Source organism: Astatotilapia calliptera, chromosome 14, assembly GCF_964374335.1.
Source record: "Astatotilapia calliptera chromosome 14, fAstCal68.1, whole genome shotgun sequence".
Lineage (NCBI taxonomy): Eukaryota > Metazoa > Chordata > Actinopteri > Cichliformes > Cichlidae > Astatotilapia > Astatotilapia calliptera.
Genome location: NC_137435.1, coordinates 20,366,574 through 20,382,402, shown reverse-complemented (window position 1 = coordinate 20,382,402; position 15,829 = coordinate 20,366,574).

The window sequence follows — 15,829 nt, the reverse complement described above, 5'->3', positions numbered from 1 at the left end:
GACAGAGCCTCCATCTGTTTTATAGATGACTGTAGACACACACTTTTCTACCACTTACCGGAACTCCTCCTTACAAATTGATGACAAATTGAACCTAAACTTTCCCATTACACCTGTTGACACAGGCACGCACACACTTTTTCCCTTTCTTTCTTGACAGACGCACTTCCACTTAGACCACTTCTACTGTTCTCCATTTATCCAGTTTGCTCTGAACTTTTAAGGACACTCCGTGCACCATGCCTGCATATGCCAGGTTTTCAGCTAACAGCCTTTTGAGAATCACCTTGTTGGTGCAAAAATGTTATTTTTTTCCCTGTCAAACTGTGTTATTTTTGCCATTTTTGTAGATTCAAGCCAGGAAATGGGAGCAAATTATGTGTTTTTGCAAGTAACAAAATTACTAGATACAATTTAAAACTTCTTCTTCAGTTCTTAGCTAAGTTGTCTGTTACATGTACGGACAACATCCCTTGAGTTAGGTACGTGAATGCTTGAATGATTCATAGGTCAGTGTTAAGTGGCTTAACAGTGGCTTAGAATTTAGCAGAGAACTGTCAGTCTGCCTGTGCTCGTTCTATAGATAGATTTCATCAGCTGTGTAAGATACAGCTGCAGAACTTTACATGGATGTCGAGATCAAATTAGAGATTGAGTCAGAAGATGGGTGTTGTGTTAGTAAAAGGGCCAAAGTGTCTGTGTCCCGTCGCTCAGTCTTTTATTTATTATTTTTAATTAAAAAATGCTTAGTAATAATTGAAATTCTCTGTCTTTAATTGCATATTCCTGAACATATTAATGTTTTAAAGTTATGAAAACTTTCATCTAATTGTTTCTCCATAACAACTACATCTCTTGTTCTGCAGTCTTTCAGTGGATGGTGTGGGCTTCCTTTGTGCTGGAGATCCTCTGAAAGCTGGGCAGCAGCTGTGAGACTGCTATTCTTAGCTCATTCTTCAATGCTGAGCTTTGACCACCATTTTGTCTTGATTGAGGCAACAAAAAAAATCTATTTCACACAGTTAGGATGTGGCAAGACGTTGACATTGCAGTGGGTACACCTTTTCAATGTTTCAATCAAAAATGCAGCCAAGGTCTTTGACTAAAACTGCAGCCTCATCGACAAATCAGATGCCGGATCAATAAACACTTCCTGTAGTGATGAAGTCAGCAGTTGGTGTTACACCAAAGCAGTCTTGGATTTAGCCACATTTTGCAGTATACTGTACTGCAGGGCAGAAACATGAGCTTTTATGCACTGACTGTGCTCTACAGTTTGCTGATCTAAATGAATGATTTGAGGCTCTCAAATAAGTCTGTATTGCCTTCTTTCACTCACAGGTTGCTCATCTCTAGGTTAGAGTGGTGTGATTTTATCTACAAACTTTTAAAGTGTGTGTATGCAGGTGTGTGTCAATGAGACATGGAAGTTTTATGAGAAAAATGATAAACAAAAAAGTTCATTACCTTTTATCTCCAACAAGATTCTAATCTCAAAAGTGAGGTAGAGAAGTTCCAATTATACCATATAGTTGGGCCCTAGTGATAATGCTAATGTGATATTGATAGAAACAATTATTATCAGGTTAGGTTAGAGTTGCCAGGAGGGGAGTTTCCCTAATAAGTGGAATATTTTGTGATTAACATAGACATCCTGTTTTTGTGCAATTTCACCAAGACAGTCCCATTTAAGCTTTTCAAACGCATCAATTCAAAGGTGACAATATAATGAATTGTATAATGAATTGTAACGCTGAGACTTTCTGGGGGAAAAGCACTTGTGATTAATATGGGGAGCAGCGAGAACACCTCTGTGGTGTAGACTGTGTGATCAGCCACATAATTTACTCTGTGGAGATTTAATGTAATTAAGTAAATGGACTGCAAATCCTTCCTACCTATAAACCGTCCAGGTTCTCACCTGTGAGCTTAAAAGCATGTGTTTATCAAAAGCACCTGTCTGTATTTGTTTTAGTTAAATAAGGTGAAAGAGTCAAATTAATTCCAGAAGGACAAAGGTCCCTTTCAGCCACTTTTGGTTGTCAGTTATTAAATCAATAAATCTCTGCATGCTAGACCAGTGAGACACTCGGCAGTTCAGTTAAGTAAGCTGCTTCTACATTGTTACCTCACATGTGTAAAAGACAAGTGACAATTACTCCATGCAGACACATCTTGTTGGCAAATTAAAACACAAACATTTAGCTTATAAGCTGAATGATTTCTGCTTACAATGGTGGAGCAAAGATTCTCCCAGCAAGGTGTAAGCACCTCAGATTAGCCTCCATGTCTGAAGCTTGATGGGTGGCGGTGTAACGCTGGAGCTACAGTATGCATATCTAGACCATTAACTCCTTGTCCCCCACCAACTAAGAATGGGTTCCCCTGAACCCAATTTGTATGCAGCGTAATGATTAGGTGTTACAGGAAAAAATATACCGCGTGATTGTGTTTTTCCATGCACTCTCATAATAGAAGAATAGCAGCTATCAAAGTTGGTTTGCTGCCATTTCTCCCCATGGGCGGAGCCTGTGTGTTTCTCATTCGCTAGCTGGCACACCTGTTCTCCATCAGTCTCCATGGAAATGCAAGCTGGTCCGTATATACTGCAAATAAATATTTGCAGTATATACGGACCAGCTTGCATTTCCATTCCATGCCAGATTGCCCTTGCTTGTGTGCTGCAATCAGGCTGTCTCTAGTTTTGGTGCTCCTGTGTAACAGGTGTTACTGACTTTTGTTTTCTCTCTGCCTTCTAGTGCAACCACTCATTGGCTCAAATATCCCACGCAAGATGAAATGTGCTTGTTATCCTAACTAACGATAACTTTCCCAACACTTCAGAGCTGGACAAACCTGCAAAAAGGATTTAACGGATTTTCCGCTTACCTGCACTTACCTGTCTGCCCACTCTCCGCTGCTTTGCTTACTGGAAATGTCTGTGTTGCTCACCCCTTTTGCCACCTGCCAATCACAGACAAGCTCATAAACCTCCTATGAGGGTGTCAGTTTAGCTCACAAGTTGAGCAGGTGCTCATGTGCATGCGGCTGAAATGCAGCTGCCTGGGTTTGAGTCTGAACTCTAGCCCTTTGCTGCATGCCCTCCCCTGCTCTCTCTCCCTGTATGCTCTACACTGCACAATTATCAAAAAAGGCAAAAAAAACCCAAAAATAAATAGTAAACGCCTTCCATTAAATTCAATCTCAAATTCTATGTCCTTTCACTAGCTAAACACAAGCCTGCTTTCTCCTCTGGCAGAAGTCCTGTCCTGCTACTGAAAAAAGCTATTCACCTGCTATCACTTACTCGCTTCAAGCTTGTATTTTTTACATATGTACTGTAAATCGTGTTATTTGAACAGTACAGCAGGACACACCGTTGCAGTGGCTGCTGTGTGAGCTGGGATAGTTCAAGCCTAGTTAGAATTCTGCTACCCTGCAGACAGAAGCAACAACAAAACACTATAGGGATTATACACCCCTCTAAAACTCTTCCTCTCTGCGTCTTTGTGCATCTCTCAGACTTGTTTTCTGTCTTTTTTTAGTGTTTTTTTTCCTGCCTTGATATCTTTTTCCCCCCCTTTTGCACAGTCTTTCTTCCTCTGTTGCTATTTCTCCCTGTCTTTCTCCGATTAATAAAAGTGGCAGAATAAAGGATTTATACTCAAAAGGGATTCATTCAGGGTGCCAGGAAACTAGAAATGGCCTGTGTTAATCACTGCATGCACATTTGCAACCACACACACGCATGCGCAGTTTCCAAAGCACCCACACAGAGATGCATACTCCATATATCATTATCACAGGGTTCCAGCCTGCAGATAATCCAGTAACAGTTGACATTTAGCAGCCTGTTGTTCGCACAAACACATTCAGTGGAAGCTCTGATTAACACTGGCATTAACATGTTTTATGAAGGCAAGATTAACACCAACTAACAGGAAATACATGCCCTCAAATGCTGCAACAAGAGATCACGACAGAACAAAACAATTTCTTTCTTTCTTTGCTTTTACGTAATGTTGAAGGATTTCTGGCTCTGTGCAACTGAGATAGAGAGCTGTTAGGGCGGAAGATGTGGTCAGAAAGAGGAAAAGGCTAATAAAGTGGTGATGACTCACAAATCGATGGTTGCACTCAAAGAGATGAAGTCAATACTCGCAAGTAAGCATGATGAGTGCATGTTTGGGCTTGCAAATGGGTCAAGAGAAATTTTAATTCACGTGATCAAGACACATCACTGACGGGGCTTTGTTCATGAAGGTCAGGCTATAAAATGTTTTAAAAAGAAAGCCTACTACGCTTGGAAAGGTAAAATGATTGACTGGAATCCAAAGTGTATGACATCTCAGGAAAAAAAAAAAGCATCGAAATAAAGCACCAAAATGTGCGTTGCTTTTCGGTCTGGTCACTACCGTTTATGTCAGAACCGGTGCTATCATGGCACCGAATACCGGTACCCATCCCTAGTGATCAGTGTAAGAGTTATTATTATAATTCATCTATAGATGGAGTACAACTCTTCACCTAATGCAAAAAAGAAAAAAAATGATAATGAGCAGACAATCACCACATGTGTGAAAGTGCTGGGCCACCTACACACTCTGCCTGTAGAAGCTGCAGCCGTGTAAACCAATACCATGAAGCTCCCAGCGCACAGATTTTGTGCTGATGTTCATACCAGAGGAGATCTGGAAATGACTGAATCAGCAAAGTGTTGATGGCTTTTACAAACTATGATCATTAGCACTCTGCAACCCTGTAACTCTCTAACTTTACGCTCTCTGACACTTCGAGGGAAAAAATTTACCAGACTGACTTATTGCAATGATGATATCCTATTACAGCACACTGCATAGATAGGTGTTTGATGTTATACAACTCTGTTAATGAGACTAAAAGACCTGAATTCAGTGTTTAAAATGTAAGTATAAGCTTGTAAAGATTGTATTTTAACCTGAACAATAAACTTTTTATTTGCCCTAACCAGGTCAGTTTCATGTCCAATGAACGGCAACTGAAAGTGAAACTAAAAATCAAATGATGCAAGATTTAAACCCAGTGAAGTCTCATGTGATCACAGCAGATGTTTTCTTAATTTCTTTAGTCATTGCATGTAGTCATTTTATGATTTTGTGGCTCTGCTGAATAAAACATGTTGAAGTTATGTAACTAATTATTGATAACTAACATATAAAGAATGTCAGGTGCTGACAGAATAAAATGCTTTAGTTAAGCAGATGCTTCTTTAATGTAGATGACATATGAAAAACAGTAAACTCTCAGGTATTAATTATTATTTTTATCATTTTCATTTGAAAATCAAGTAATAGCAGAAGTAGCCAAGGATCGAAATTGAACAGTTCCTTAACATTTCAAACTCACTACTTTATCTCATTTGGCATTAATTTCAGTTATTTTTTATTTTTTATTTATTTTTTGCTTCCAAGATCCCAGAAATCCTGCCCAGTTGGGTGTGTTTTTCCTGCATTTCCATATGCTGGTGTTCCAGTGCAACAGCTTGAGGGCAGATTTATCTGGCAACGAAAATAGATGAGTTCAGTGAACTAATTACACAGCTGTAATGTACTCATCAATATTTAGGGGCAATCATAGTCTAAACAGGTAGTGATTATACCAGCGAAGAGAAGGGAACAGAAGAGAAAGCTCCAATATTTCAAACAAACCTTTATAGATACTCAAAGAGGAATTATTATACATTGTAAAGTATCACAATGCCCCTGGAGGGAGCACATTGAGTGGGATGTTAAAGTGATCCCTGAGGACTCTTAAAATAAGAAGTAATTGTTTATGAAGCGTAACCAAAGTTTAAATTATGTTTGAATAGTAAAAATGCCTCTCGATGCAAGTAATCCGGGCACTAACTGAAGAATCCATCTCATGATTTCATTGTGAATGGTTTGATTTTTGAAAAGACTGTAGATATACTCAAGCACGATGTACAAATTACATCAAAAAAGGAAAATGAGCGTATTTTATTTCTCTGTTTTGTCTTAATCTCCTTCCTTGATTACTTTTTTAGTTTCCTTTGTTTATTGCCTCACATATGGTGTATTGTCTCAGAATGTCTTCCATATCATCTCCTTATTTTTTACATTATCCGCCTTGACGCCATGAAAAGAACACTGGCACAAAGCCTCACTTTTTACTCAAAAATATCCCCGGAGAGCAAAGCAGGGGAAAGCAGGAATATTTTAGAAAAAGTTGAAAGAAAACCAGAAAGACAGCATGAAAGAGGGCAACATAATCATGCATGTAATTACCCTGTTGATTTCTCTGACAGACATTGAAATCAAGATTTAAAGAGGAAGAAAGAGAGAGATGGAGATAGAAAAAGACATTACTGTACCGTCCTGTGTTCTGCTACTATTATTGCCAGTACAGGATCCTCCATGCTCTGATTAGTCCTACACATCCTGGCACAAAAAGGTGCACAGACACACACACATGCACATGCTCCTGGGAATACACAACCCATATTCAATCATACACGTACCCCTTCAGGGTCATTTTCACCCACACCTGAATGGATGCACCCAAACCCTCCCACACACTCTAATTCTCTGGCTTGTCATAGCACTTTTGAGCTCAATAATATATAGCAGAGAAAAGGCAATTAGGGTGGAGGACAGTCAAAATGAGGGGAAATTAAACACAAAAGAGAGAAATGCAAATTTGCTATCAAAAACAGACGGCTGGAGAGAGATTGGAGAGAAACAAAATCCTAAAAGGATTTATTTTAATCAAATAGAAATTGTTTTTTCTCATGTACAGAAGGAGCATTCGCTATCCTGAATGTGATATAGCCTACGTTTCCTTCTTAATTCTGGTGCTCTGTCTCATTTTGCACCATGCGTTATTAAAGGAAATGGATTTCAGTCCTGCTTAACTGCTTCACCAGACTGTGGAAGGACCATCTCTCACAATTTAAACAGCATATTCTGAGTGGCATGTCTTCCCCAGTGATTTAGATCACTGTGCAATCTGTTTCCTGACTTGTCCCTCATGTAAATTTTAATGCAACATTATTAAATTCACACTTTTGTTTTGTTTTGTTTAGGCTGTTTCCCAGTTTAATGAAATTCTGAATAGTTGCTGGTTGTTTTTGCATTGTTTGAAAAGTTTTACAGCTTTTCCTGTTGATTGATTTTCATTCATACTGCTTCAAAGTAATTAAATAACATAACATTACAGAACATTGTAGCAATGGACCTTTTTCTATATTTTTACCAGTTTATCATGCTGTTTTACTGGTTCGGCACACTTCAAATTAAACTGGGCTACATATGTCCCAGCTATACATCCTTGGTCAAAAGTATCTTGTTTTTTTTTATAAGATCATTTTTCTAAATGTATAAAAGGAGATATTATGGTGGACCACCAGGTGGCTCCACTCACACCCAGTGTGAGGTAAAGCGAGAGGGTTAGGTTTTTGGCGCCTTGAGTTGGGTGTGCAGCCAAGATTAAAGTTGGAGTAAAATATTGGGATTTCTCATGTAATCCTTACAATACTTCCACAATATAATGTTAACTGGGTAAACTGCAAAGCTGGATTTTTACTATACTGACCATGTCAGTTTCACTCTTTATCATTAAAGGCAATGAGTGAAATTCACACAAAAAAAATGTAGTTGAATGTAGTAGAAAGGTAGTTGTTTTGTTTTTTTTTTAATGCTTTTTAATGTTTGTCATTGTTTCAGGAACATTTTGATGAAATCTCATAACAGGGACACATGAGCTGCCGTGAGTCTGAATGCTATTTTAAGATGTTTCTTCTTTTTGTGTTCTCTTTTGCAAAAGTATCCAAGAGGGTGTCTGCTTGAAAGCCCTTTGAGAAAAGAGAAGTGGCATAGAACTTTGATTGTTAATGTTGCACAAACACACACAATACACAGTCCCAGTTGTAACAGGTCATAATAAACAAGGTCACTCCCCACATCTTGGGCATGCCAACCCCGAAGGCGACCATCGTAGCAAGTTTATTAAATGGACCATTAAATGGACCATCTGTCACAGATACGCACACACGCGCAGGTAAAAGATAGGCCTAATATGCATAATAATGCTTAGCCATCAGCTTGCACGCAGAATTAAACTTTACATCCAAAAAACTATTTATGCACAACATATTTTTCATGCAGTTGCATGCAGGAGAAATGCAGTTTAGTAATGTAGCAATATAGCAAATCAATGGTACTTTGTTGCAAAGCAATATCAGGTGTTTCAATTTAAAAAGGAAATGAGTGCTGGACTTGAGCACTATAGCACAAATTCAATTTCTGTGTTCACCCATCTTACGGTATAGCATTCAAAATTAGCATGCTAACCTCTTCCCAAGCCCTTCTAGGCACGGTGCTAACTGGATTCAAAATCTCAAGACGATATCATTTGCTTAGAAAGCATTGCATTTTGAACAACCTAATTTAACTCTGTCAGCAAAAAGTTCATCAATAAAACATGCAGTTTAGTTTATGAGTAATTAAATCATTTGTATCATAGAAACTAAATCCCCTGCACCCCATAGTCATAGTACAAGTAAATGAATGCAATCATTTTGAATTTACCTTCCACTGCGACAATTACAAACACTAAATAAATCCGCGTGGCTAAATTCATTACATTATATTCATTATATTTCATCAGATTCAAGCCAAGTGAACTTCTACATCTGTCATCAAAGTTAAAATAAGGGAAGAAAACACAATTATTGCAGTGCTTGCTACATCTTCATATCAAATTTAACCTTGACATTTACATCTGAATGTTATTTTTAAACTGCTAGAGGGGAGGCTGGAACCAAATGCCTCTATTATGCTTAGTGTCACACAGAGCAGGCGAGTACCGTGCAATGAGATTTGAAGATGTCATTTAAAGACAGAGTTATTTTCACCTATGGGAGACAATGAAGTAATTTTAACCTTAGCCTTGAGCAAGATACATGTAATTGCTGTTATCAAATAGAATTTTTATTACCTCCTTTATCATTTGTCAAATTTTATTTCACGTTAGCGGGGACACACCACCTCGGACATACCGTGGTTTGATACTATTTGCTTTAAAATTATACTCAGATAAGTGGTAGAGACCAAGAGGGAAAGAAAAGTGCTCATATGGCAAGATCTGCATGTTCAGTTGATCAGTTTTCAAGCTTGATCAGAAAGCTGTCTGGCTGCAGCTTGAAGACTGACTGGATTGCCAAGTATGTAGCGCTGCCAGCCTTGGATGTCTGCCTTTTGAGTTTTTCCTCCTCTGCAGCAGCTCTTCGTCTACAACAGTACTGGGTGTGGATTGTTTGGTGTTTGATGTTTTTTGTTTTTTTCTTGTCTCTCATCTGTTATTATTTATGCATGATGACGATCTTGGCCAGACAAACTGTTTAGATACTAATATGTGGAAATTTTCTTGTTTGACTGTCATCAGCAGGTCTATGAATACAATTGCAGAGTGTCCACTGTGCATGACTCTTTATCAGGTTTGTGCAAATGGCATGCTGCTGATACCTCATGAGGTTTTTCATAAAAGCAAGTGATTATACAGGCCAAGAATTTTTTTGTTTTGTTGCTCTTTTTTTTTTTTTTAGAAACTAAAGGAACTCTGACGCATAGTGTTTGACGTCTTGAAGAAGAAGCATAGTGAGAGTCATGCCAGAGTTAAACCACGTGTTTCATAGTTCAATACAACTTTTATTGTAGTGTCAAGTTTGACCTGGTGGCAACGAAGCACAGAAAGCTTGAGTGGTTTGACCAATTCAAAAACCAAATGCAGCCTCAGGTTCATAACTTTCCATCTACTGTTATTGGTGTTTTAGACTTACTGTTTCTTCTGTTGTCCTCTGTTTGTTCAATTTCTTTAAGATTTTTTAAGGACACACTGCACACTGCCAGTATTAGCCATTTCTATCGGTATCATAATTTAAAACAAGAAATGAATGAAAAGTTCAAATGTATAGGAGAGACCTGGACATTTTCAGTGCTGATGTTGCATAGTTTGTGTACCAGAGGGCAGTCTGCAACTTTCCTGTTGACAACACACATTTGGAACACCACAAACACAACAACTAGCAGAGTCATGTAGAGTGTATACAAATAAATAAATAACTACACATAAACATGTGACGGAAATCTGTTTATCTTTTGTGAGGCGAAAAGAAATAAGCATTGACCAACATAACGAAACGTTCGATTTTTAAATTAGCAACTGTCTGTATGATTATCAGTCTTTAAAAAATCTTACATTGGTCAGCTCTAGTTTTGCCCTTTGAAAATAAAAACAAAAATACATTAAAAACTACTGCATTTTAGAAATTTCTTCAATTTTTTGTGAGGCCAGAAATTATACAGATTTTAGTGGCAAAATGTCAAATGTTAGGGGCACACTGACCACACATACTGCATTTAGAAAAATGTGTATGTACCTCAGGCACACTAGGGTGAAATTAGATTTTATCAGGCACAAATGCTGACTTGATCTCAAGGATGAACTGATTATAAGGTGGTTGTCAAAGGTCATAGGATAAAATGATTTGGGACTAGCCGTTTCCTCTTGCAAATCCCAAAGACTTGCCCGCTGTCAAATAGTCAGATACTGGTGTTATCTATAATTAGACAGGCTGCTGGGTTTATAATTCAGATTTTTATCTTAATTATACAATGCTTTAATATATCAATAATGTTGATTCAGTGCAGAATTCAATGTAGAACCAGCAGTGCAAAATGTCTTGTATTGAACTTGGAAGTAACTTTAGCTCTGCTAGAATCACTGACAGTTCTTTCCTTTTCTTCCAAGAGTTAAATCCCTGGACCACACTCCAATCCCTGCCTGTTGTATCCACTTTGTAAGGCTTTAGTCCAGTTCCAGAAGCAAATTATGGCTGAAGTAGCTTGTTTTGGAAGAAAGAAGCACACCACAGCTTACTTAGGACTGACACATCAGAAACAGCTTCATTGACCAGAATTGAACTTTGTACATGTTTACATAACAGAATAAATAACAGACAATAGCACCATGACAAAGACAATAACAGCACATGATGATGTGATGGTGCAGAGATGTTGGAATAAATAAGAAATTGATGCTAGTTACCTCTGTTCTCACTGCCCCTGTCTCAAGTCACCAAAAATTCACAAGCTTTGCAGATTTTGTTGAATACAACTGGAACTACAACGAAAAAGGTTTTGCATTTTTTGCTTCCTAGTTTCTCACAGTGCACCAACATGGTGTGAAGTGACACAATATATGTGTTATAAATGGATAAAAATTTACGTTGTCAGATATGGTTCAAAACAGGTGTGCCAATCATCCAAACTAAAACTCAAAACCTAATACCAGACAGAAGAGCAGTTGAAATAAGAGTGAACTTAAAGAGAATATGGAAGTATACAAAGGCATGAGAACATGAAAATAAACGTAAGCTTCGTTTCATCCTTATTCTATAACAAGAGAGAAAATATACTATATTCGGACCACATTAATAAAGCAACATGAACAATGTATTGTGTTTTTTATTTTTAAGTTAGGTATGAACATTTCAGACTACCTCTCAGCTTTTTTGATGTTTGCTTCTTTGTCCCATACAAATTTATTGGTTTCTGGGCACACATGCTTGCCCCTTGTTTATATTCCGCACCTTCTGTTAATGCTGTGATTAAAGATTCAAGCAGGATTTAAAGAAAGCTCTGTCAAGAGAAAGTCTTCATCATAACCAACTGCATGATTTCCCTTCTTCTTATATGGACTTTTGTTGCTCTTTACGCTACTTTATTATTACTAACCTGTCTGATCTCGTCTTAAAAACAGACCTGCGATTGGCTGTAACCATGCACCTTGGATCAGCTCTTACCCTTCTGATCCCCTGAACCATAATATGATGAAAAGTTCGAATGGGTTTTGTTTTTCTAGCGATGCCAAAAACATGTTCCCTACCCTGTCTTTAACTTGTTTATTTTTAACAAGTTTGAATCGACGATTTTCATAAACGCTATAAACCTTGACCTCTGCATGAACCTGAAAGACGTCATGTCCATCTCCACAAATAAGTCCAAGACCTTGTGATGACTTTATCCTGACATGAACTAATCTCATCTGCCTCCTCTGCCTCTCCAGAGACTCGGGAATGCGTTGACTTGCTAGACCACTTGTTTTTGCTTGACCTGAATCCCTATTCACTCGAATGCTTCCCAGCTAAGGCCTGGCAGGGGAAAAAATAGCTGTTAGTGACAAGAGTCCAGCATATTCAGCCCAGGCATTAGGAGTTTATGGTTCTCCACTGGCTATCAAAAACTGTCTAGCTAATTAAGTGCCATCATGATTGTGGTTATCTATTCACTCTGTCTACCCAGCTTTTTCCAATCTCACACTGAATGTGTTTAAAGTGGTGACAGAAAGTAACTAAGGACGTTTACTCAACCACTCAGACTGACGTGGTTTCATTTTCTTCTGCTTTATATTTTTTTACTCTGATAATCTTGTTGGCCTGTGGCCCCGAATAAAAAAGCACAGGCTGCCTTATTAAATGCTTCAGTTCTCAGCATTTCCACCAAAGACATTTGTCATCTAAATTCGTCAAATGGTTTCAGTTCATTTCATTTAAGAAGCAAAGATGAGGGAAATACATTGAGGTCCATACATTTTACACTTTTTTTCAGTTTTATCTTTGTAAGAAACTGACTGCATTAACTGTTTATTACAGCCATTTTTATGCACATTTCCCTCATTTTCAGAGGCTCAAAAGTAATTGCACTATTAACTGACAAACATTTTCACAGCCAGATGAGGCTTGATATATTAAAAATTAAGGAGACACAAGATGTGAATTGATTCCAAGTGTTGAGCAGGTTGCACTCAAAGAACAAGAAGGCCAGATCAGACATCTCAAAGAGCCTGTGCAGTTTTGAGAAAAAAAATTATTTAGACAGATGTCAAGATGAACTTGTACCAGAATAATGGGAAGAGAAAATATGGAGAAGGAGAGAAACAGCTCATGATCTGAAGCATGTCACATTATCTGTCAGATGTGGTGGAGGCAAAACATCACATGGACAGGTATGGCCTCCGGCAGAACAGGGGTCACAAGTGTTTACTGATGATGTGCCTGCTGGTAGAAGGAGCAGGGTGGATTGTGAAGCGTAGGGCAATACTCTCTGCTCAGATTCAGCCAAATGCTGCAGATCTGATAGGACAGTGCTTCACAGCTCTGCTTAGGCCAGCAGCCTAAGCAGAGAAGCCCAGATCTCCCTTTTCCCAGCCAAGGCGTTCCCCCGGCAGGCCAGCCGAGAGATATAATCTCTCCAGCGTGTCCTGGGTCTGCCCCGGGGCCTCCTCCCGGTGGAACACCTCACCCAGAAGGCGCCCAGGAGGCATCCTTGTCAGATGCCCGAACCACCTCAGCTGGCTCCTTTCGATGTGGAGGAGCAGCGGCTCTACTCTGAGCCCCTCCCGGTTGGAAGAACTTCTCACCCTGTCTCTAAGGGAGAGGCCACCCTTCGGAGGAAGCTCATTTCTGCCGCTTGTATCCGCGATCTCGTTCTTTCGGTCACTACCCACAGCTCGTGGCCATAGGTGAGGGCAGGGACGTAGATCGACCGGTAAATTGAGAGCTTCGCTTTTACACTCAGTTCTCTCTTCATCACGACGGACTGGTGCAGTGTCCGGATCACTGCGGCCGCAGCACCAACCCGTCTGTCAATCTCCAGCTCCCTTCTCACATCACTCGCAAACAAGACCCCGAGATACTTGAACTCCTCCACTTGGGGCAGGAAATCATCCCTGACCCGGAGTGGGCACTCCACCCTTCAGTCCACTCACATCTTGATTGTTTCATTTTAAATCCTGTGTGATTGAAGCAAAACTACAAAAAAAAGAATATTATGGACCAAACTGTATATGAATATTTTATTTTTTAAAAAGTGTCACATAAAAAAAATTACAAATGATCAAATAACTTGTGACCAAACTTTACTTTCAGATGTTTCGACCATAAAAATCATCCTGAAACTGCCTCAGTCCATTTATAGGAAACCCAGTCTCGACACTGGGGAGAACTGATTTCAAAAACCGAACAGGATAAAAATTTACAATTCTGTTTCCAAGAAATTTGGGATGCTGTGTGCAAAGTTAATAAACAGAATGAAATAGCATTAGCATTTGATGTGCTATCTTTGTACTGTCCTTTGAAAAATATATGCTCATTTTGAATTTAATTCCCTCCCACCGTCCAAAGACATGCAGCTTGAGGGGATAGGTTAATTGGAAAATCCAAATTGCCATTGTGTGAATGTGCGAGTGAATGTGAGTGCGAATGGTTGTCTGTCCCTGTGTGTTGGCCCTGCGACAGACTGGCGACCTGTCCAGGGTGTACCCCGCCTCTCGCCCTATGACAGCTGGGATAGGCTCCAGCACCCCCCGCGACCCTGAAAAGGATAAGCGGAAGCGAATGGATGGATGGATGGATGGATGGATGGAATTTAATTCCAACAGTCTGAACATGGACATGTTTACCACTGTCTTGCATCATCTGTTCTGCAAACAACACTCCGTAAGTGTTTGTGAACTGAGGAAACAAAGTGTTGTAGTCCTGGAAGCACAATGCAGCTCCAAGATTTCCCCCCCAAAAGCAGCATTTTGCTTCCAGACCTACAGCAGGTCCGTTGTTCTTGAACGAACTCATAGTCCAAGAACACGGCAACATTTCTGGATTTAATTTTGCTTCCTTTTTCATTTGCATGTTAGGGTTTTAACTGTGGCATTCATAACAGTTGCTACGAAATGCAGATACATACTCAGAAACTGGAGCACATGAGGCATGTATACATGTGCACGTGTGTTTGTGTATTGCTTCTCATGACAGCAGGAGGCACTGCTGCTCCTTAAATGACAAGGTGTGTTATAAATATGTTAGTCTAGTGGAGTGGGTCAGTTTTTATATATATATATATATATAGCAGGTAATTTTGGTAAGCTTATAAAACTGTGCTTACAATAAGGAGCAGGCACCTTGTCCAGGGAATCATTTACAGGTCGGAGCAGATGGTGATATATTAAAATTAGAGCAGAGCTATGAGGAGATTTAAAGACTTGTTGAAGGCAGACACTCGGTGTGGGAAGAGCTCGTAAGGCTGTGTAAAATTTAATTAGAATAGTCTGGGAAGGGATTTTCATCACATCATCTCACACAAGGCTTTAAGGAGTGGGAGTAAATAGAAAGTGCATATTTTCCAAGCACACTGTATTTAATTGATTATTATATTTACATTTAATAGTTTTGAAACTACACATGACCTCTCATGCAGTCAGGAGAAAAGATGGGACCTTATGATGCTTCTCATGAGTTCCTGTTGTTGTGCACAAAATCTAGGATATTCTTGTAATCTGCCAAATAACAATGTTCCGAATATCTACAATGATTTCTTGATTAATTTAATTCACCAGCATCATGTTTCATATCAAGGTATTGCAACACTCATGTAACTTGAGGTATGAGATTATATAACCTACCAGTAATTGTATTGTTTTGGCAGTTCATCGTGGACTTTCATTATTCCTCATTTTAAGTTATTTGTGGGCCACTACAATTTTGTCCTACCCACAAGTTCGAAAATAATCCATGCAGAAAAACACTAAAACACTTGTTGTGTTAATTACACCTGTCATGTCTCCTATAATTGTTAGATGATATTTTTTTAACATCAATAGATTTTTAAAAATAGTAATTATATACTGCAAGTTGTCCCACAGCACATATGCAACATTGTAACCAAAACCTACTTAGCTTGCAAAAGGAAGAGATAAAACAATAAGTGGCATAACAAAG